This window comes from Trematomus bernacchii, unplaced genomic scaffold (assembly GCF_902827165.1).
Source record: "Trematomus bernacchii unplaced genomic scaffold, fTreBer1.1, whole genome shotgun sequence".
Lineage (NCBI taxonomy): Eukaryota > Metazoa > Chordata > Actinopteri > Perciformes > Nototheniidae > Trematomus > Trematomus bernacchii.
The window spans coordinates 2,942,636-2,965,434 of NW_022987720.1; the positions used below are offsets into that span (position 1 = coordinate 2,942,636).

The window sequence follows — 22,799 nt, forward strand, 5'->3', positions numbered from 1 at the left end:
CCCACATCCCGCTGAACATAACCAAGTTTTCTTGACCTTTCCCAGTGTTTTTCTAAAAGTCAGACGTTGCGCCCAGAGAGAATTGTATGAAAGATCCTTAACCAGGACGTTTTAAATACATCTAAATATATAATTTACTGTGTGATGCAGTCAAAATGTAACCTGGTCATGTTTCACCAACCATACGTGACTGTTTTCGAAGATTGCGTGTCACTATGGTTAGTGGACAGCTAAAGTGGAAAAAGGGAAAGTGAGGACATTTCCTGTGGCAACTTTGTCTAAGTAGAGACACTAAAAATCCATTTTGTGGTCTACCTAAATAAAGCCTGATGCCATAATTTTCCCATTTTAGTCCATTTTTTGGTCCATCTGCCATCCAGCAGCTGTACTTTTCAAATGTGGAAAAGCAACTAAGACTGTTGGAGACTTTTTCCAACCAACAGAAGATCTTGAATCTGTCTGGCTTTTTATATATATAACCTCTAAGTTGTCATAACCTTTGTTTTAAATGCTCTTTAATATGCTGATGCCAACAAAAACAAAATAAGTAAATCGCGAAAATGAATATAATCACCTAACATCTTGTTCCAAGGTAAATGTGTTAATGATAGTTTGTTGCAATGGTCAGATTGTCAGACACACGAGACATTAGTCAATATAACCTCTTGTGTCTCTTGGTGTCCAACAAACTAGTAACAATTGGGCAAACTGTCAAGCAAAACAAACAATAGCCAACTTTATTCCATAACCAGAATAGTCAGTCTTCTCTAAATAAATACAACAAATAGATATTCATATATAAAGAGCTTTTAGCAAAATACACAGACAAGGTGCCTTAGGGCCACACATGGGATAAAGTACACAGCAGCCCACCCTTCCTTACACACCGACTAGTGTATTTATTTTGACACATCCTTGACTTTTCCAAATAGACTACCAGAGGCCTCTGCAGCAGCTGCTTGGCTTCACACTCACCATCTATTCTAGCATGAAAGGATGAAGTAATTCAAAGCCCTCCTTTGACCATATTAGTCCACAAAACTGCCCATCTTTCCATTAGCTAAAGGGAGCTGTAAACTTTGTATAAACTCGTGAGCCAGAGTGGGACAGCGGCCAACTACAGCGACCTGCGGGTGCACCACGACTCGGCCATGAAGAGACACAAAGAGTGGGTTTAAGGTTAGAACACACAGACTGTGACACTGTTAAGACTTGGCGTTTGTGGTGTAATTGTTAACCTGTGAGACCCGAGTGCTCCAACATATCGCCCCCGGAGGTTGTCTGTCAGACGGTCAAGGTCCCAACACAACAGAGACCTGTTAGAACAAGAAGGCATTCCTTTCATAGCCAGGTGAGCGTTGTGACCCTGAACAACACCCGTACAAACAACCCCTTCCCCTGTCACAACTGAGAAGAAACACAAATGACTTTGAATCACAAAGAAAAGCATGTAAGACTCACCCAGTCAAACTGACCCTCAGCTGTCCAGGCAAGTAAAAGTTAAAATCTGAATAAATGGTTATTTCCAGGAATGATCCTTGTTGTAGGCATGTTAACAGTCCGCATGTTGATAATAATGCCATGTAACGGCTTTCCATATAATCAAGACAAATGGTGTTTATACTGACATAAATCCACGCTCGGACTGGAGAAACATTGTGACTTTTGTGGGCTGCTGCTTACAACACGAGGCAGATTCTATTCCTTCTCCTTCATTCATACACATCCAATAATTAAACCCGCCCAACCATATATCTACAAACACTTCTGTCTTTGTCCGTACGAGATTTCTATCCTTGGATAGCCTTGTTGTTTTCCTGACCATGTGGTTTAGCGGGTGACCTGGCGTGAGTCCAGACTGTAAAAAGAATCCCAGTGTTTGTAAAGTGAGTCTTAGACCGAGTGTGGTGCCTGCCCAAGATCTCTCCGCTAAAACCTGCAAGTGTCATGTCCGCTGGAGAAAAGGCAGAAGCAGAGAGGAGCATCTTAAGCTAAACAAGAGGGGCGCTCACGTTACTTAACATGTGCGAAGAAGAATGAAAAACAGAGAGCAAGAAGTCAAACATGATCCGTCACTTTTCCTTCAGCTGTCTTCATTCTTCTTCCTTTCTCAAATGTTGTTCTGTACATTTTACTCATCTTATTTGCTTTGAATATACAATGCAATGAATGGCATTGACATTGATGATGAATGATCTAGTAAAAATGATGTGGGTTTGATTACTTGAAAAAGAAAAACACAAAATATCTTGTCATTACTTTCTGCTTTTTTCACTCAACTATGACAGTAAACTGATTGTTTTTGAGTTGTTGAACGAACAGGACATTTGAAGATGTCATTTGGAGAACAACATTTTATTTACTCCCTTATATTATCTTAAATTCCCCAAACTTTACCATCAAGGTGGCCCTACTTAGTCAAGTTTGTAGTATAGGTGCCTTAAAACAGTCAATTACCGCAAATCAAAGCACTAAATACTGCCAAACATTAAGATCTGTTCCTATACCGAAAGAATTACTAGCTGCTGTTGTGAATAGGTGGCTTTGTGTATAATATTTATCCTAACAAATAAAGCAGATGCTAATAAGCCAAAAGGTACCTCCATTGGAATCCATCCTCTGAGAGAGAACACAGTGGACAGTAGTGTATTGAAAGCAGATGTGTGAAATACCTTCTTCAGCACCAGCTGGCATCTATCATCACTCTCTGGCACTGAGGATTACTCTAAATGTTCTGATAGCTACATCTAAAATGATTGATTCATCATCAGCACTAATGTTGGGACAAGATCCAGCAGAACAAATGTCCTATGTTACTAATTGAGCAAAGAAGATCTACGGCGAAAGATAACAGAGGAAACGTTGAATGAGAAAGTGGTTATTAGAGCAGTCATTTTAATAAATCTGAGGCAGAAGGGTTGCGTCACCTTGATTTGTTTTGAGAAGGGATACAGAGTCTCTTTGGCTCCAGCGCTAATTAGAAGTATCTCCTTTTTTTAAATGTCCTCGACTCCCTCCCTGCTCCAGGGACTTAGTTCTGTCTGACCCTGACCTTTAAAAGCAGCCGGCGAAAGAAAATGAAATTGGTCATGGAAAAATGAACCAATCAAGTGACATATAACATTAATTATCAAACTTACATCATGTTGTTCCTTCAACCTAAGATAGCACCCATTCATTCATGCTTTTAAACCTTCATAACTCACGTGCTGTTATGGTTTCAGCTGTAACCAAGCAAATGAAAATGTTTATAGCAGCAGCTGTGATATAGGCGGACCAGAAAGGCATTTGGAGCACAGGAGTTTAATCTTCTTTTCTGATTTAGGATTTGGGGTGGATCAGACTTGCAATTTGATGATCATCTCACAGAAGGATTTTCCCTTCAGCTCCACATTAGTGCAGTCATATGAAACCTCTATATTCGTTTTTCTCTCACTGACAAAACAAAAGTGTCTTTATATTAGAACATTGTTTAGGAATTGCAGTGTGCTTCACATAAGAGGTTTATGAACATTTGGAAACCCCCGTGACTGGTGTGCACTGCACTTGGTAATTTATTTTGGATCAATTTGGACAGCTGCAAACAAAAGGCCCGGGAGTCACACAGGGAGGGATAGTGGAGGTCCTTTCAGCTGGGAGCTGCCCGGCTGAAAATCAATCAGCAACCCAATGTTTGGACACGGAGCGGTTGCTTAACCTGTGAAACTCAAAACTCTGTTGGTTCAACCACAAAATGCTCGATGGCAACAACAGTCAAAAGGAATAAAGCAATCTCTAAATGCAGCTGCAGGGCATAAAAGGCTAAGCTTTTTCACAATAGAGAAAACTCATCGCTCCCTCATGTTTTTCCTCAAAGCCCACATTAATAACTGCTAACTGAAAGTACACCGCCATATGTTATTCATAATTATCACGTTGAACAGGTCACATTATACAATTGTTTCAGGTTTAGCTACGGTACAAAAGGCACAGTGGTGCCCTATTGTCTTCCACAGCTGGATAGCATACATAACACTTATTCTGCCAATTATTTAAATGACGCCCCAATTACACAATGAGTAAACACACACAGACTTGGCCACACATCAGAAGATAACTGCGATATGATACAAATGCTGACTGGAAGGTAAAGAGGAGATTAGAATCAACCAGTTAGACCACAGTCAACACCGCCCACAGCACGAAAGCAACAGAGTTACAGTAGGAGAGATTTTCTTTGTGCCTATGTGCATTTACGTGACAGGATTTAGTGTTGAGATATGACAAACGCTTCGCCTTCGGAGCATTAATGTCACATGGCTGAGGGAGAAGGGCTGAAGTGGCTCTCAGATTACAGGTTTAACATACAGGGAGAGCGCAGAGACACACAAAGGAAGCATTTCTTCCACCAGCTGATACATTTTACACTTAATGTCTCATGTCTGGGGTTCAAACAGTTCACATCTTGTAGGACTTTGAAGTAGTCACAGTAAGGGATGGGTATCGAGAACCGGTACTAAGTCAGTACCGGTAGCCGATTGGATTAGACGGTATCGGTATACCGTTAAACCGCTGGACAAACGGTGCTGCCATCGGTATATGAATTACGCTACTTCCTTAGTTTAAACAATTCTGGTTGGTTGGGAACCCTCATCCCGTGTGACGTATCCGGTTTGAGTACCACCCTGATTGGCCACTGTGAATGCCACTCGTCATCTCTCCTAACAGCGCTCTTATTATTGTGAGACTCCCGGGGGCAGACCATAGGGGCAGACGCAACATCATGCAAGAAACAGCGTCTCAAGGCTTCTTAACATTTAACAACCTATTAATGATGCAAGAAACTCAGCTAACAGACGATATTAACCATTTTAGCTACACAGAACAGAAGTCCAACACCAAGAGTCTAAATCAACACTTAGCAAAACGGGGCTAACGGCTACTTTAGCACATAACTGGCAAAAGCGATATTTTCTACGTCATTTTATCTGCACAAACGACATAATACATGAAAGCTGAGATTCCACAGATTCCATTGGTATAAGTCTCATCACTGTACGACCAAAACTCACTGAACTAGCAGCCAGGAAAGAGCAAGAAAACAACTTCACTTTACGTAGCCATGATGATAATTATGTCTTACCTTTGCTGTTTTGTGATCAAAAGTTGTGTTCAAGGGCATAAAAGCGGTTAATCCAATGTCTCTGTGTAACTTTAAAATTATTACAGATAATCCATCATTACAATTATAAATAATAAACGCAATAAACGGATTATAATGGTTAGCCGGTAGACTAGAGCATCCGGTTTAGGAGGTGCGCACGCAGCGTCTCGTTTTAACTGAATAATGGTCATGTTTACATGGATTTATGAACTGCCCCTAATTACCGCCCCCCTTCCAGAGACACACTGTCAAACACACTCATACCTGCTTGGTATGACATTGAAAAAGTTACATTAAATAATAAATACAAATAAATTACAATAAAATGACTGTTTAATCTTCACATCTTGTAATCATGTCTATAATTTTGATAAGTATTGATAAGAGTATCGAAAAATACCGGTATCGATAAGCAGTATCGGTATCGGTATCAGTGGATTGTTAGTGACTGCGCTGTGACTGTTGTGCAAAACATTTATATGCAGGAATGTAATGTGAGTCTTTATGCGTGGTAGTTATTCCAGTTTTAAGATGACACCATAACAATGTCTTCTAATTATATGTTTTTCGCAAAAGGGCACTTTTTCACGACCGCATAATTATTATTTTTTGTTGACTGTGAAACTAAACAACAAATAATAACCTAAAATTCTCAAATGGAACAAGTTTGAAGTTACTTTACAGCATTTCAGTGCAGGATCAACTATTTCAAAAGGGAATTCATAGTTCAGACTCTGGGCCCAGCTTCTCAAAAAGTTGCAGATATTGTCTTTGAAACATTTATAAAATGGTTGGGCCAGTATCACAACTGTAATATTTAATGCTACAGAATAAAGCTACATATACCATCCTGTTCTCTTTTACCGACACACAAACACTGCAGTATCTGTTGTAACTGAAAACAGGGAACTCTATTATCCACGTCACATTGACATAATCTAATTGTTTTCCACATCCTTCCTCATTAAACCGACTCGTGGTCTTCACACATTTCAGCCAGATACATTATCAGTCTGTGATGACTCATATTAGCTCAGGCCTCTGTATCTCAGCCGTGCCTGTTTTCATCAATAGAGGTTCATCATCTGGTCAATAATGATCAGCTAACAGGAACAAGAGATAAAGGATGTGGTTAGTGGAAGCCGACTAAATCTCTGTTTATTTCGCGTGCTGATGCCACAACATTATTTCATGAACAAAGGGTTGTGCAAACCTAATGCGAATGAACACATGTTTGTCACTTAAGTTGTTTTGTTGCCTGGGAGAAATTCAATCCCTGGTTAATCTAGTGTGTGGTAACCTATGTTTGTTTTAGCTTGTGTGTTACAGTAGCAAGTTTTGCACCAAAACCATTCATCTTATCTGTAGAATTATTTCTTTGAAGTCTACCAAATTAAATTCTAAGGAGAATTCATGATCATGTTATTGCCTATGGTGACAGATTAGATGAAAAAAAAACTACTTCTGAGTGAATGTTATCAAAAAGCCACTGAACTGCTCCACAACTTCAAAAGTAATTTAGTGGTATCCTCCTTTAATTCTTACACGCATGAATAATAGCACAAAACTAAAAACTGACGTGTAGGATTTGGGAGTGTGTGGCTGAAATGTAGGGAGGACAGAGATTAAAAAGCAGGTTAAAGGCTGCTGCTCTTTCCACAGGCAAGGTTGTCAAACTCGTTCTGCAGACAGACTGTCCAACCCCCCACTCTTAACGTGTTAGCATTCTTCCTCGGGTCAACCCTTCAAGAGGAGGGAGGTTAGACTCGGGGCAACGAAGGAAACGACTCAAACAGGCGACAACATCTTCGCCAGAGTTTAGTCATCTGGGTTCGGTTTGTTGGCTTTGATCCAAAACACTGAAAAGATCAGTTTGGTTTAAAAATAGCCCATATCATGCACCTCATAATTCATGGGAAATATCTGAACAAAAAAGGGCAGTGTTTAACACAGCTAACAAGTCATGGATACACAGTCGAAATACAGTAGAACTAATGGATAAATGGTAGACATGAGTAACTAAAAGTATTAGTAATAGCAGTAAAAGTCATAATATAGAAAAGTAATGAATCTTCTGCCTCTACAATCTGAATTCGAACAGAATACAACATGGACAAATTATCCCAAACATTCATAGAGTTAATTGTATTCAAAATAAATAACATAGGTCTAAAAATCAGTACAAATGAACAGATTTGTAACCTGACAAGTGAGGTCAACTTAAGCTCATCTGATATGGCTGTGTGTGTAACATCTGACAGGAAAAAGTTGGAGACTACTGAAGCAGAGAATCAATAAATCCTTGGCTATCAGCAGGAAGGGAAGAGTACTGTCATCGAATTAGGACTGTGATAGTATCAACATTAAAGATGTGACTATTAGAAGATCAGCATCACTCACTGTTCATATGCAGTCAATACTGGGCAAACAGGGGAGAAACTGCTGTATATCAGAACATAATAGAAAGAAGAAGATGTCAGACATAAGCTGTTGACTTTTAAAGCATCATTAAGCACCAACAGCCGTCACCATGATCTCCCTCTGAGTGTGTGTGAATAGGAACAGTAAACATTATGAGCCCCACAGCTGGGCACGCTCCCATAATAGTCACAAATCTATTTCTGAGCAGTTAAACTGATAACCTCTCAGATCATCAATAAGGGGGCGGGGAGGGCGCTGTAATCTCTCCTCAGATACCCTGGCTGTCTGTCCTTTTAAAACAAAAATCCCTACCTCTTCCTCAGTTGCTATGGTAACCGAAGCGGCGGGTTGACCGGTGCAGACTGGGTTGGTGATTCAAAGTAAAGCCTCTTTTCAAGCGCACGTTACCCTTCCCTTTTTAATCTGCTCTGGATGTTTATAGGGGAGAAAATAGGATTGTCTCTAATTCAGCGGACACAAAACAAATAACAAAAAACCATTTAGGATTACAGGGTAAAATGTAGCCTGCAGTCACTCGGCGGCACTGTGAAATCCTGCAGAGCTCCAAAGACTAGACTTTGTAATCCATCGGTGTGTGTAGTATTTACTAGCGATATAGAGCACTCTCCAGGGGGGGGGGGGGGGGGGCTGAGGAAGTGGAACCTGAGAAGGATGGGCAGGAAACGAGGCGAGGTGAGCGAGCAGACCCCTCTCAAGGTGACTTTCCTTTTCATTGACCTGATTATCTGTTCTCCGCCCCTCATGATGGAAAAAAGTATGCCATCCTCTCTCTCACACACACACACACACACACTCACACTCACTTAACCCTGATAACGGGCTGCATTTGCTGGTAGGAGGTAGCAGCCTGTAGCCTCTGTGCACCAACACATATTTCCACCGCCGCCTCACCCTACCTCCACACCAGCCTTGTCATTACGGGGCATTCCCCGCATACACAGGACAACTCTCTCACCACCAAATCAGCCCCAGGGCCTGATGGGAGCACCCTGTCATCCTCCCCTCCCCTCCCCCCCAGCCGGTTACTAAGGCAACATCGTTTTTCCGCACCGACACCTCCTAATAAGACAGACGTGACACAATCACCTACGTCTCGGGGAGAGGAATCCAGCCTGTATCCTGGCTGGGGAGTGATAAAGCACACCCGCAGCCCCTCACACACACACACACACACACACACACACACACACACACACACACACACACTGATAGCCTCAGACTATCAGCCGGTCACATGCAGTCCACACACACATTCCGATCAGCAGCCGGCTTCTCCTTGCTCTCCTTTTGCTCATTTGATTACAGGGTAGGATAGACACAGATACATGGAGCTCGTCTTACCCTGTCCAGCTCGCCTCTGTTGCATTCCCTTTATATCCTCACTGCAGCATCCAGATTTCTGCACCGTCGACAGAAAAACACAACAGCATTTCCTGCGCGAAGGTATGTAATCCACGCAGGTTCAAAGTCGTTGCTAATAAGCACCTTGATTCCCAGAGGCTGTCAAAAATCAGCCCGAGAGGAAACTCCCAGTCAGATGAAGGCAGTTTTGCTCTGATGGCAGGGGGGGCAGGCAGGGAATGAAGTCGCCGTACAGCATGAGATCATGTTTGAGATCATGGCGAGAACTTCTCCTTGGCGTATATATCCACTCCCTCCCTAACCTCTCTCTCTCTCTGCCTTTCTCTGCAGAATGCCGGGGGCAGAGAGGACAGGCACAGATGTTACTGGCTGCAGGCCACACCCCTTTTCAACACTCCCAGTCCTAATAGGATGCAGCCGAGCTGTGGCCACCGCCCAGCTCACCCCCTCCCCCCTACGCTGCCTTTGGACAACTTGCTTTGGGTTTGTTTGGAAAAGGTTTGTTTGGAGAGCTGCAGGAGGGAAACAAAGCTAAAAGGTGTACATGTGGGTGTGGCAGGGAGATAGATGGGAGGAAGTGAAAGCGTGACAAGGCAACTGGAGACATGTCAAAAACATAAAATGAGAGAAAACAGAGGAGTTTTGCACACGCCCATTTTCTACTTTAAAGGAATACTTCTACCCTCAAATGGTCAGTGTATGTCAAATACTCATCCTGTTTTACCTACAAGTGGTGAGGAAATAAAGAATCCAAAATACGAAACATTTGATGAATTGCACACCTTTCCAAATAGAAACACTTCTCCGTAAAATGTATTTGCATGGATAGGTGTTACGTCAGCACAAGAGTAAAATTGTTAATCTGGGAGTGTAGAATGTAGTGAAAATGCATGTTTTTGAAGTATGGAACATGTGATCTGATAAATAAGACTTTACTGTGATTATACCACAAGAGTTGTGTGAGTTGTGATGCTGCTGTTGTTTAACGCGGCCCACATTTACTTCAGACTGAAGATATTTCTCCATTTTGAAATCTTGTGAACGCATGCGAAGAAAACTAAAAGATTTCATTATGACTTCAAGGTAACAAAGAGTGAGTAATTGATTTTCAAATGAACATGTTGGAAATAAAGTATTCCTTTAAACACGTCCTGTTTATCATAAACACCTTCAGCCTGAGCTGCACATATCCCATCCAAACAGTCTGGCAAAGACGTGACAGCTGACAGAATATCCAGAGGATTTTTATCTAAACAATTCAAGACACTCCTTCATGATTTACAGCCCTAGCATCCTTCCTGCATCCCAGCTAATTACTGACTCAGCATCCATAAAACATCGTTGCAACATAGTGATATTTTTTGGGACTGTAGCAAAAGGGATTGTCTATAGAGGATAGTTATCAAAAAAGCATTTAAGTTGAAATAAATATACCCAAAGTGACAGTAATTTGGTCTTTTGCTGCAAGATTTCACAAACGTCAACAATGAAAGACCGATTTCAGTAAGTTTCATTTCATGTCATTCTTCAAAGGACTTTAGAGAAGGCCCAAGTTATTGTCTCGACAGAAAACTCAATTATCAACCACTGTCAAAACTATAGGTTTCACTGTGAGAAACTCCAAAATGATAAACGTCGCCGGCGGTACATGCTGTCGCTAATTAACGTTTATTTTGTGAGTGAGTTGATGGCAGGCCAACATTAGGCTTGACTGCTGAAGGATTTGTGTGCTCTCTGCAAGCCGGTGTCTGTATCCAACCAAAGATTGTTTATGAGGTTGAAGAAGCCTCACTCTGTGACATCACTGTAAAACCGCAAGTGTCCCGAGTGCTTATATACTTAAGAGTCACGCTAGTTACAGGACTCACATACTTCCTGTTAAATAAACATATTCATTGGTTTTGAATTGGATAGTCGTCAAATGGTTTGTTTTTATGTCATTTTGTGTGCTTTTTGTAACCGAGTTGCTGTTGGTACCAAATACACAATATCTCAAGAACTCAGTATCCGCTCATCCCTACATTAAGAGGTTTAAAATGCAAGGGTATTGTTGACACTACATGAGAGGGGGATGAATCAACTCTTGTATCTTGAGGCTATAACATCTCAAACCAATGACTTTGGTGAGAAAATCAGACATGTTCTCATAAGAAAACAGAAGTCATCTACTTGATTCAGGCCAGACAGGTCTCTGTGCAGGTGTTGTTGACAAAATAAGTGTCACCTAGACCTCATCAACTTCCTGTTCTTCAGAAGTGGGTCAAGTGTTACTGAAGGGTATCACAATAACAACACATCATAGTGCTTTTTTGTATATTTTGTTATGCAACTCCACGCTGTACAATCAGCACATAGTGACGAGAAGTGGCAAAAACACACAGTAGGGTATCAAATGTTCCGTAACGGAGACTGACACAGAGACAATGGATTTACGCTGCTCGCCAAGACTCGAAACACTGCTCTGCCAGAATAAAGTCACAAATCCAACCTACAAGCAAAACCTTATCCTCAACAGCTGTGAGTGAGCATTCAATACCCCTCAGTGTTATAAATGCATCCTTGCTTCATCCCTTAACCACAAAAAGCACAAACCAACCACTTTCCATTAAGGATTATTATTTTTATGGACCATTAAGGTCACTTAACATGATTTTTTGGGTAATTAAAACTTCAAAGTTTTAAACAGCTGCCTCTCTTGCTGCCAGCGTGTAAAGTGCCTGCAGCCATAACATTTCTGGACCACTTCCAAGTCACATGTCATGCTCGCTGAAAGAATACAATCTTGTAATTGTCTAATCTTCTTAAAACGTTCTGCTTTGATTCTGAATTGCCGTATCTGAGACTGTAGCTTGATCCCAGAAACGGGGTCTGTGTGAAACAGTTTATCTCCACAGGTCTGGTGTTGCAGACATCAGTGGCGATCCGCGCCGGTGTAGTCATGTGTGGATAAGAGTGGAAGCTGTGCAGTCCTGGGTAGCTGCCTCTGTAAAGAACGTCCTGCAGCTGGAACAACAGACAGGTCCTGTTCCCATGCAGGGCTTCTGTTCTGCTGGGATTGATCATCCATGTCAATAAAAGCCGGACTGATGTTTTGGTGACCTCAAAAGGCCACAGGTACATACAGCAGGGAATGTATGGTGCACTGTGGATGCTGCGACTCCAGGTATAATGGCGTTGTCGGGCCTTTCTGTGTTTAAAGTAAGATTTAAATGCTTTATAACAACAGATGCTGCATTCGCCAATGGTATGATATGGTTTACATTTGCTTTCTCTTAGGTGGCCACAGCCTAATGTTTTCATATTTTCTTTTACAACACCATTTTTTATTTACATAGCTAATATCATTACGAAAATTATCTTCAAGGACTGACAACATTTGGCAACCAACAGAAAGAGAAGCAATGTGTGTTGCAATATATCACGAGAGCGTGTTGCTGAGACAAACTATTACAACTTCTCAGACTGAAAGAGAAACTCAGGCAAAAAATTGTGTGTGAACTTTTTAATCTTTAGTGCACTAATCTGTTTATTATTGAACACACAAAATACTCAACTTTAGTCTTTTCTTACCGTTTTATCAACAGAAATGATCTATTTCTCTGTTGCTTTGGACTTTTATGAATGTGTGTCATGTCATAAACAAAACATGATATATCAGACACAAACTTGCCATGGTTCAAGACAGGAATGAAGTTTAATGGTGAAAGCTGCTGGAGCTCTGAAACACTTTGCAAGGCATCAGCAGGGAAACAAGGAAGCATGGCAATCTGATTGGCTGCAGATTGTGGATGACCCTGAACCGTTCAGCTGTGATTACAAGCCTGTTGACAGAGTGTCAGGAAATAAAAAGGATTTTGGTGAAATGTTAAACTCTGTGCTTACAGTGTGAGACATGAGGTCAAAAGCCACAAACACATGAGATGATAGAAATAGTGGAAAAACAAAAGTTCTGCTGCGGGCTAATGAAAAGTATATTTTCAGCAGAATCATGACTGACAGATTTAATTTGAAAAAACTGTTTCTCAGACTGCTGCCAAGGAATGTGTGAAAGGGGAACGCTATATTACGGCTCGTATCATGTGGTGGAGGGGAACAGGGCCACACCGTACATATGTTTCTTGCAGGGTGGGGCGTAATCCATAAATTCCACCCAAGCAGCCCTTCCCTTGCAGGAGACCCTAACTTTCACAAATGAAATGCCAGGATTGAAAAAGATCCTATTGGTCTCTACCCACCCTCTGGAAAGCTTGTAATTACCCCCTGGAATAGAAAAGTCCATCCCAGAAGGGGCCACCAACTTTCTGTATCCACTTATCTCTACAACGCCAAGCCAAGGAGCAGCAATCACGAAAAGGAAGGCCAAGTAAGGATACAACACTTTGAGATAAAAGGAGAGAAGAAGGAAGTGTTTTTCTAAGGATAGATGTGGTCAACTTTAATTTGTGGTAGAGATAATAACATTGATCTAATGGGAGGGATGGGTTTCCTCAATGTGTACGTCATGGAGTGTGATGTTCCCTCGACTCACATAATCAGAAAGAGTAAGCCTCTATTTCCTGTAATCGATTAAAAGCATTAAAATGGCGATGCCAACATCACGAAGAGTGTTTTTTCCTTTTTTTAGAAGCTCCTCTTCACATGTCATGATAAGTCTAGTATATAAGTTGAGTGAAAGTTCAGTGTTGTCCTTAAATAAGCTTTATTCAGGCGGCTTTTCACAGTCTTCCTCAGTGGATGGAGGTGATAATTGAATGAACGCACTGGAAGAAAGCTAGTAAAACGTTCCTTAATATGCCTTACCCATCATATTAACCTATTTTTGGGTCGTTTTCTTGCCTTGTTGTCTAAAAAAACCAATGATACAACCCTTGAATAATGATCACGCCTCCTGGAGCCGCTACAGCACATTTAATATAATGTATAATGTTTAATATTAGTATAAAATGCATAATTGACACATACAAAAATGACTTGTGTAAGATGTAAGAGTTCCCTCTTTGGAAGGAGTGAAGCAGACTAAAATATTATGAAGGGGAAAGCTGCAGTGAACGTGCTTGCAACGGATTGACAGAATTTGAGGGTTAAAAGGCTCTGGCTTAACTTGTTGATCCGTCCAGATGTAGGTCAAGCTCAATGCGCTGAGAAATCACTGGTTAGTGGTTTCAGCACAGATAAGAAAGAGGGGCTGCATAAGTACTACAGTAGAGGTAACATGTTAAACAAACAAATAGAGTAACAATAATCCAACTTAATCCAATCAGTGTCCAGTCTGCTCTGAGGGTGAAGACAGCGTCAAAACATCGTACATGGCCATTAGCTTACGTCACACATGGCTGCTCTGAGAATTAGCTCCTCAGACTAAATCCATATGAAAAGGTCTGAGGGCTCGGCCTTATATGTGACCGCCAACACTGATATGAGGCTGGCTTATGTCCAAATGGACGCATGACTGACAGACACAGAGGCAAAGTCTAAAGTCAAGCCAAGCTGTCATACAGTAGGCGGCCATCTTGCATGGTTGCATGGCTGAGCTACAAGCTGCTTATCTGTGTGTCGTAATCTCAGCGACAGGAAAAAACAACCTGAGCCCCAGACGAGTCATAACTAAATATTAAAGCTAGGAAAATCTGCTGGGGAATCAGAAACTAAAAGCGTGGCAGAGCAGTGAAAAATGAAACCAAAACACAAGCAGCAGAAAGAGGATGTTTGGGGACGTTAACAAGGACACCTGCTGATTAACAGGATCGACCTGACAGCCTCTGCCCTGCGGCCTCTCCGCTATCAACTGTGCAAACTGATGGGACACAAACAACACTTATGGTGCTCATATCACCGCCATTCTGCTTCAAACACCCCCTCAAATGGCACTCTACTGTACGGGTTACAGCTCTGAAAGATGAGCCAGTTGTTCTAATGGATCACCTCTAAATCATAACACTGGTGGAAATAAAACATAACGGAGAGAAAAGAACGAAAAACGGACACCGACAATGGTCGCCACTAAAAGTCTGTAACACAATAACTCCCGAGGAACATTTTAGCTGTTGACGCAGCTGGTTTCGTCTGACTGCATACTTGTTTTGACGGTATTTCTACAGTAATGTTATCACACAGATATGTTATACTGTGGGAACCTGCTCCTCGTAGCAGCAGCCCGAAACTCTTCCTAAAGCAACCAGGATACTTTCTGTTCCTGGAGGGAGGTATGTGGCTACTGTGGCTATCTTTTAGATAAACAGAAACATAGCATACGGCATCAGGAAAGCATGAAGGCAGCAGTTTTAGCTATTACTTTGTGAATGTTAATTGTAAAAAGTCACAATGTGCCTCACTATAAAAACGACAAAGAAACAAAGATACTTTTTGAAACAATCAAACATTCAATAAGAATGTGCATGACAGACATTACTGGCTCCGAGGCGCTAACTCACTTATCGGGAAATTGTATTACCATGGTTAAAAAATACCAATAACATCTCAGTTTAAGAGAAAGAGGATTTGTTAAACCAGCCTGCATTACTAAAGAGGATATTGACAAATCAAGGCAGTTCATTTGCAAAGGGAGTTAACCGCAAACATGATCAGGTCAAAGAAATTCAACTCTAGCCAACTCTTAAAGTGGCCTGATGCTTTTGTGAACTCTTGATTTGATCAAGTTGCATTCATTCAAGGTAGAAAGAAAGATACAAAGATGTAGCATAAACATATTTGGTTTCTGGCTTTGCTGTTAGACTTGTTAGAACTTGAGTGCCCTTTCTGTCGGGTGGGGCTGCATTTCAGGAGCAGGATAAAGCATGCCGTGCTCTGGCAGCTGAATCTGATATCTGTTTGAAGACCTGCTAAACATATTTGCATGTGACCTGTTCGAATCACAGAAAATAATCAAACATGATTAACTGCATGTTCTGCCAATCCAGGAGTCACTGCTAAAAGGGTTAATACGTACCCTCAAGGCTTGAATTTAGATAACAGTGTGTTGTGAGGTCATCAGGTTAGGGTTGAGCTTTGTCTGGCGTAGACGCCAAAACACTACAGTGTAGTTTAACAACTCAAAGTCAGATGGAAAAGTCTGCACCTGGATACTGCCACAGTTACCATCTTTTGAGATACATCCTCTTTGTGCCCTGATAAGATATCACTTACATGAAATCTTCGGTATTTGACGGTAGGAATGCTTCCGTAACAAGGCTGTTGAGCGTCATAAATGTTGGTTTGATATGAACATGCATTTGATTTCCGTGATTGAGCTGTTATTACCAAAACTACAAGTAGCAGCTTGAACTGATGAATGCGCACATTTTCTTAAAGACAAAAATGCTGGCATTCAACCAGCTGGAAGCTCTCCTGAAACAAACACACAGCACAGAGGGGTCACACCCTCCAAAACTGCAAACTCATTAGAAAATAAATCGTATTTCCAGCATCTCTGCTATGGGAATTAGCATTGATAATGTGACCTAGACAAAGGGGATGGAGGCGAGCAGGGATTGAAACTTGAATCCCACTTGGCCCATAAACCCCCTCCCATCCTCCCAAACCAACATTTCGGGTTATGGGACTCCCCCACACACGTACAGGACCCACATGCTCCCTTTGTTTGAACCGCAGCACGGCTACACACACACACACACACACACACTCTTTCCACGTTGCGGCTAAGGGAGCACACAAAGTAATTAATGTTGATGCTCATTGTCATGGTAATCTGAGGTTTGCCTCAATTCTATCGCTCTGGCGAGAGAACAGTCACTTTCTAACTTTGTTAACGCCACCCTTGAGCAGGAAAAGCAAAGCAAGCCTTTTAATTAAGAAACTACACAAGCTGTAGAGTATTACCGGATTGAAAGACTTCAGTCAGGAACACAATCAAGCAAGCATAAATATAGGCTGTGTCATGTGACATACTGTAACAGCCTGAGACAATTATGTCACTCCAAATGAGACGGCACGTAACCAAGGATGACTATTTCCTAAAATGTTATGTTTCTCAGAGTGTATAGGGCATTTATCACCGTGCTAGGAGCAGTAAGAGGACTTCATCTTTGCAGCTTTGGGAGAACATTATAGCTCAGTATGCGCAAAATCACTTGATTGCTTTCTCCTCTGTTTACGTAACTTTACTGGAGATCTTACCAACTCTGCGATGTGTTCTACAACTTTTCAAAGATAGATTCACTTATACTGTCTAAAAGATAAAACGAGTAATGACTGAAAGGGCACCACTGAGAGCGCAGACCTCAGCCAAGGCAGCCAACTTAAAATCCGTTCTGTGATTCGGAGCTGCTCCAATATTTAATGACTTCTTCTTTTGCCCAATCTACGTCTTTAAGCAAAGTTTCATGGAAATCGGGCCAGTGTTTTTTCCATAGTCCTGCTAACAAACAAACAAGCTACGATCTATAAGAAACAACATAATGTGCTTAAAATGGTCTTTTCACTCAATTTGTAAGACTGGGTGCAGCGTTTTAAAATGTATATCTTTGTCTTTACCGCTTTAAAACGTTTGAAAAAGAAGTTTCTCTGCAGGCTTCAGAAGTAGTACAGCTTGTACTGTGCAACTGCAATAAGTTCAGATTGGCCCAAAATATAATTTCCTAGGTGACCCTGTTCTAGTTATAGAACCAGAGTACTGCAGGGAGCCGCTCTGTGGAGATGAGTCCATGCTGCAACAACAGTGACTGGGCTGAACTCACATAACCCTTTAAAACCAGGAAATACATTACTTTATAACAATATTCCAAATCTATGACAAAAACTTGTCTCACATCACGACAATGATATAACATGGATATATTGTCTAGCCCTTTACATCTTAATGTATTTGTGATGCATTTTTAACTGCTAATAAAACAGTGAGAGTGAATGAGTTGTTGTGAAGGATCAATAACTCACCAAAGGGTCCGAGGGCTGCCAACCTTAAGCCCATTAATTAAAAATGCGCCAGCAGTGAGTGGCTGAGCTGGAAACGGAGCGCACTGCCCTTTCACCTCCCAACAATCGGGGAGGTCAAGAGTCAACGGCGCTGGGAGGGGACAAGCAGTGTGCATTTGTCCGGTAGGCATCTAAACCCATCTGACAACGCAAGTGTTTAGGGTGGGCTTTTCTATTGCTGAAATGAGCAGGCGGTAAAAAGTAAGCACTCCAAGTCGATGTCTTGGCCTTGGCTCATATTGAAGAATGTAATAAGAGTATAGGATAAAGTGATTTAATGTAAACAAAACAAAAGAAAGAAGGACACGTAGCATTCAAATGTCGATCCAGAATTTGAATGGCAATGTTATGAATGTAGCTTTGAACTATTAGTTACAGCGTGTAGTGTTTACTTCTCAAAAAGTGTATTCATTTTTTCTGATAGAGAAGACCGAGGGTGTTCTGTTTTCAGTCGAGGTGGCCTGCATCCTTAGCCTCTCTTTTGGTTATCTCTCCAGTAAATAATACTTGCAGGTCTCCGTCAAGATCAAAGTTAGGGGCTAGATCGGCCTTTGGTTTATATTACTCAACATTTCAAACATGCAAATTGTAAATCTGAGAGGTGGTTCAGCTCTGCCACAAAGTAACAATCCTCAAAATGTGAGGTTGGGTCCTGGGTGTGGCCAACAACGGCTGCCTGAGCCCAGCTGTCCCGGCAGAGAGGACAAGTGCAAAGCCGGGCCAGACTGGGGGCAGGGTGTGGCAGGGCAGGGGTGCCATGGCGACGGAGCAGCCTCGATAGAGCAGGGATGCTAAATGAAGCTATTGTCTGGCCCAAGTGAAGCACACCGCACAAAGAATGGCACATTCAAACAGTCATACAGGCCTATTGTTGTGGCAGGCCAGCAGAGCGCTGCAGGTCCACCGTATATCCCACAGGATCCCCTACACATCATCCAGAGAGAAAAGCATCTGAGAGCATGAAGATCCACCATACTGACCCGGAAGAACCATCCCGCAAACAATTCAAGGACTTTTCTAGATCACTTTATCAACAAAAACATCACTGGATCAGTCTGACTTAAAATGGCTTCACAGACACACATCATCTCACAGTATACCTCGTCATGTCATGAATACAATAAAGGCTAACACATGCAGCGTGAGTCAATATTTTAACTATGTGAAGTAACTATGGTATGTATCCTAACTGGATTTGCTACCTTCTCATACTATAAGTATTCTTTGACTGACAATGCAGTGTAAACATCCACTAAATGCTTAACCCCAGCAATTACACATGTCAAACATGTAAAATAGAAGATCAGGTTTCAACAGTGCATGATTTACAACATCATTTATATCCCTCATATGGCCCTGCATGCTACAGAGAAAGCCAACATAACAAATGACAGCCTAAATAAGGATGGACATTTTCATTATCCTCACTGGGAAAACAGTCATCAGCTGTGGTCCGTCACCTGCCTCTGTGCATTAATGCCACCAACACATCCAGAAAGCATGCTGACATATGGCCGTCTTTAAAGGGCTCAGCTGTGTTACAGGCACTCCTTAATGACATCTACCATTGAAAAAATAATTAGTCTATACCTCCCCCCCTGTTGTTGGCGCCGTCGTTTACTCTTTACTGTGCAGTGCTTAATGAGAGCCAACCGGCCCCCCCCCTGCTTCATGGCCAGGCCTGTGAAACGTAACACTCAGTTCATTAACCCAGTTCCCTGAGAGCTTCAGCAGTGTGTGCTGACAGACAGAAGAGCAGGTACAATACACTCACACCGTTTATGGACTGGCCACTTAGGGGTTGGTGCTTTGTTGTGGGGAGCAAGAACTGAACCGAAGATAAGATCATGACCAACATATCCGCCTACCATCTTCAAATACCTCCTCTTAATGCCAGTTGTATCAGCCAATGTCTACTGCCAATGTGAAAGAATTACTAAGTCTGAATGTATTCATTTTCTTTAAGGTAATTTAAGCTCAGTCAGCTGTCAGATCATGTTAGTCCCCACTGAGGAAATGTGAAGACAGAGCGGATTATATCACCACATACAGTATTGATCAATGTGCTCCAGTTGTCCACCAGTGCCAACTGAAACTGAGTCACAACGCTGCAGTGAGTTTCACCAAGAACACTTTTTGTCAAACTCAGATTCCGGTAGCAGAACAGTGTGCAGGATCACGAGAAATATCAACAAACGACCAGTGCCAACAAAGTGAAGCAGCAGAAGCTGTAGCCCAAGGCTGTCCTTGTGCAGAGAGAGCCACGCCAGAATGTAATCATTAATGTGGTTATGATCGTTAAAGTGAACTGGTAAAGCTGCTTAATAAGCTACAAGCTTATCAAGGTATTAGTGTTGTCAGGATAGCTTTTAAACTTGATACAACATTGAAAAATATTGATCAATAGCACTTTTAACATCATGAGGATTTTTTCCAGTGATAATAAGTGAATATATATATATTTAGATTTTAATTGAAAAGGTATATAGCTGTGGGTGTGTCAACTTGCTGTTCACGATAATAGAGAGCAGCTAGTACCCTAGTATCAATACATTTAAATAAGTAAATATTTAGTATTGATTTTTTAACACAACAAGCTACATGCAACGCCTTGTGTTTGCTGAACTGTCATTTTGCCTAAAGAGGGTTGGTGCAAGGGTTAACCATTAGAAAACCTTTGCACAATAAATAATTAGTGTCAATGTGAAGCCCCTTGAGGCAACATTCAGATGTTGATGATATTTGGCTTACATGAATTAACGATATTGACTTGAATACTGGTTCATGTCAGAACAGGCTTTGTAAGTGTGAACAGCATCAAACAGGGTTATACTTTACTTGGAACTTACAGGCAACCATCTTCAAATCTGTCAATACTGATACAACTCATCAGCCAATAATATGTATATACATGTCAGGCTCTAATAGGAAGGCTTAAAGCTCATACCATGGGAAACCATGCAGTTCCAACAAACAATCATTATCTGCAATGTACATCTATTCAGCACAACAAGGCATGCAATTGAAATGTCAGGGCCTGTCGATGCTGATCTGTGACCAGCCAACTCCCTGTCTGAGCATTAACACTGTGGACAAAATAACAGCATGGTACATCACGTAAGGCTTCTCCCATGTTTACAGTGAAAACATGTCTGCAGATCTCACCGCAGCAGTAAGCCCTCTCACAAGGCAGCAGCCCATTACAAGCACGTACAGGCCCCTCGATGATTAAGAGCATTTTAATTCTCGGGAATGCAAGTCTTTTCTGATAAGCGCCTAACTGGGAATAAGCCTGCCCCTACAATGATAATCTCTGTGTTCAGCTCTCCGACTGACCACTAACTTCACGGCTTTCACAAGTGAGTTATTCCACTTCTCAGCACAGCGATAAAAGTGAATATTAACTCAGAACAGGTGAAGTATCAAATGTCTGAAAGCCACAGAGGCGGGCCCTTTTATCTAGGGTAATGTGGCAGTTTGGGTCCTTAAGGCATATGTGAACTCAATTTGTCCATCATGGATGACAATAGAGGGACATAAACACAATTTTGATGAGAAAAAGTGCAAAGGTGTGGTTATCTTAGCACATTTGACAGCTAAAATCGAAACGCTATCCACACAAAAATCTGTTTAAAGGTTATCAAGCTTTTGTGGAACTGTGTGCCTACAGATATCAGCCTCCCTGATAAATCGTGCCAAGCAGATATATTCAACAATATTAGCTTAATGCAGCCATGTTGGTATTGGCATTTATTTAGTAAAATAAATTGCAGAGCAGCAATACCAAAGTAACAAAGGTTGCCAACTCAAAACCACTGACATGTTCAAGTGAGAAATGTACCACGTTGGTCAGAGTTCTCAAAATGTCAGTTTTGTATGTTGTTTTGGAATTATTTGAAATTTCAAATATTAACACAGGTGGACCTCACATATCAAGTATCAGTGGGGCTGTGCAACTGGGTCAACAAATTACTTATTAACCAAAGTCACAATTCAGACTCTTATGAGCTTTATGCTTTCCCTACCATTCCAAAATTAACCCCATAAACCGCAAATCTTTTCATACATTAACACTCTTCTGCCAACCTTCAATGTAATAACTCAGTGTAAAGTACTAAAACGTTTTAATCTTAATAGTAACTTTTGCACACACCCTATACAAAATTATTGTATTTTTTTTTTTATCAGGTAGGCCTACGCTGTAGATAAATCTTAGTTAAAACAAATATTTGGACAAATTATGTTTCTTGTGCACTACTATTACACCAAAGTATATTCCTAGTGAACATCTAGTTGGCAACAGATAGGATTCAGATTTGGTTACATAAGTCTGTGAGACATTAATGATAACAGTGAGCCATCCACACCTCTCACATCAACACTAGTGAATATATTGTCTTCAACGTTGCCTCATTTCCGCCGGGAGAAGACCCTGGAGGTCCCCGGGATCCCCGTGTATCTACTGCCGTTTCTAGATAACTTCGTTTGGGCTTTAGCAGGGGTGGAGGAGCCGTTGAACAGGCGGTTCCATGTGTGGACAGGTCGGCTTCCCCCACAGACAAAACAAAAACAATTTGCAAAAGAGATGCAAATGTCAACCGACTCCCGTCTCCTTTCTGCCCCGGGTTTAGGACACTGAAGACCGGGTAATTCAACAAAAGAGCTTCCGTAAACTCGCTGTTGTGTTGACCGGCCACACCGGTACGGAGGTCACCATCACAACCAGACGGTGTGGTGGATATTCAGCGTGTTTTGTTTCAGTCATTATGGTCAGAGTTTTTGTCCTAACGACATCGTCCTTACCTCGTCACGCTGACCATTTTTCTCGGTAACCGTGTGCACGAGTTCATCAGGTAAGTAGAAAAGTGGAGAAAACCGCAAAGTCCAGACGGCACAGAGATGATTCAACAGACTGGTTGGT

The 22,799-nt window shown here is 41.6% G+C and overlaps 1 protein-coding gene across 3 annotated transcripts in view; it reads right to left on the reverse strand.

Moving 5' to 3' along the window:
- LOC117492555 (disheveled-associated activator of morphogenesis 1-like) overlaps nucleotides 1–22,799 on the reverse strand; it is a 45,525-nt gene extending 22,726 nt beyond the window's left edge. For 2 of the 3 annotated variants that reach the window (XM_034142861.1, XM_034142859.1), the window contains exon 1: nucleotides 22,682–22,799. The gene's annotated coding sequence lies outside the window, so the exon portion shown is untranslated. Of the gene's footprint in view, nucleotides 1–8,926; nucleotides 9,274–22,681 lie in introns of those variants that run through there. The other variant, XM_034142860.1, reaches the window with a different exon arrangement.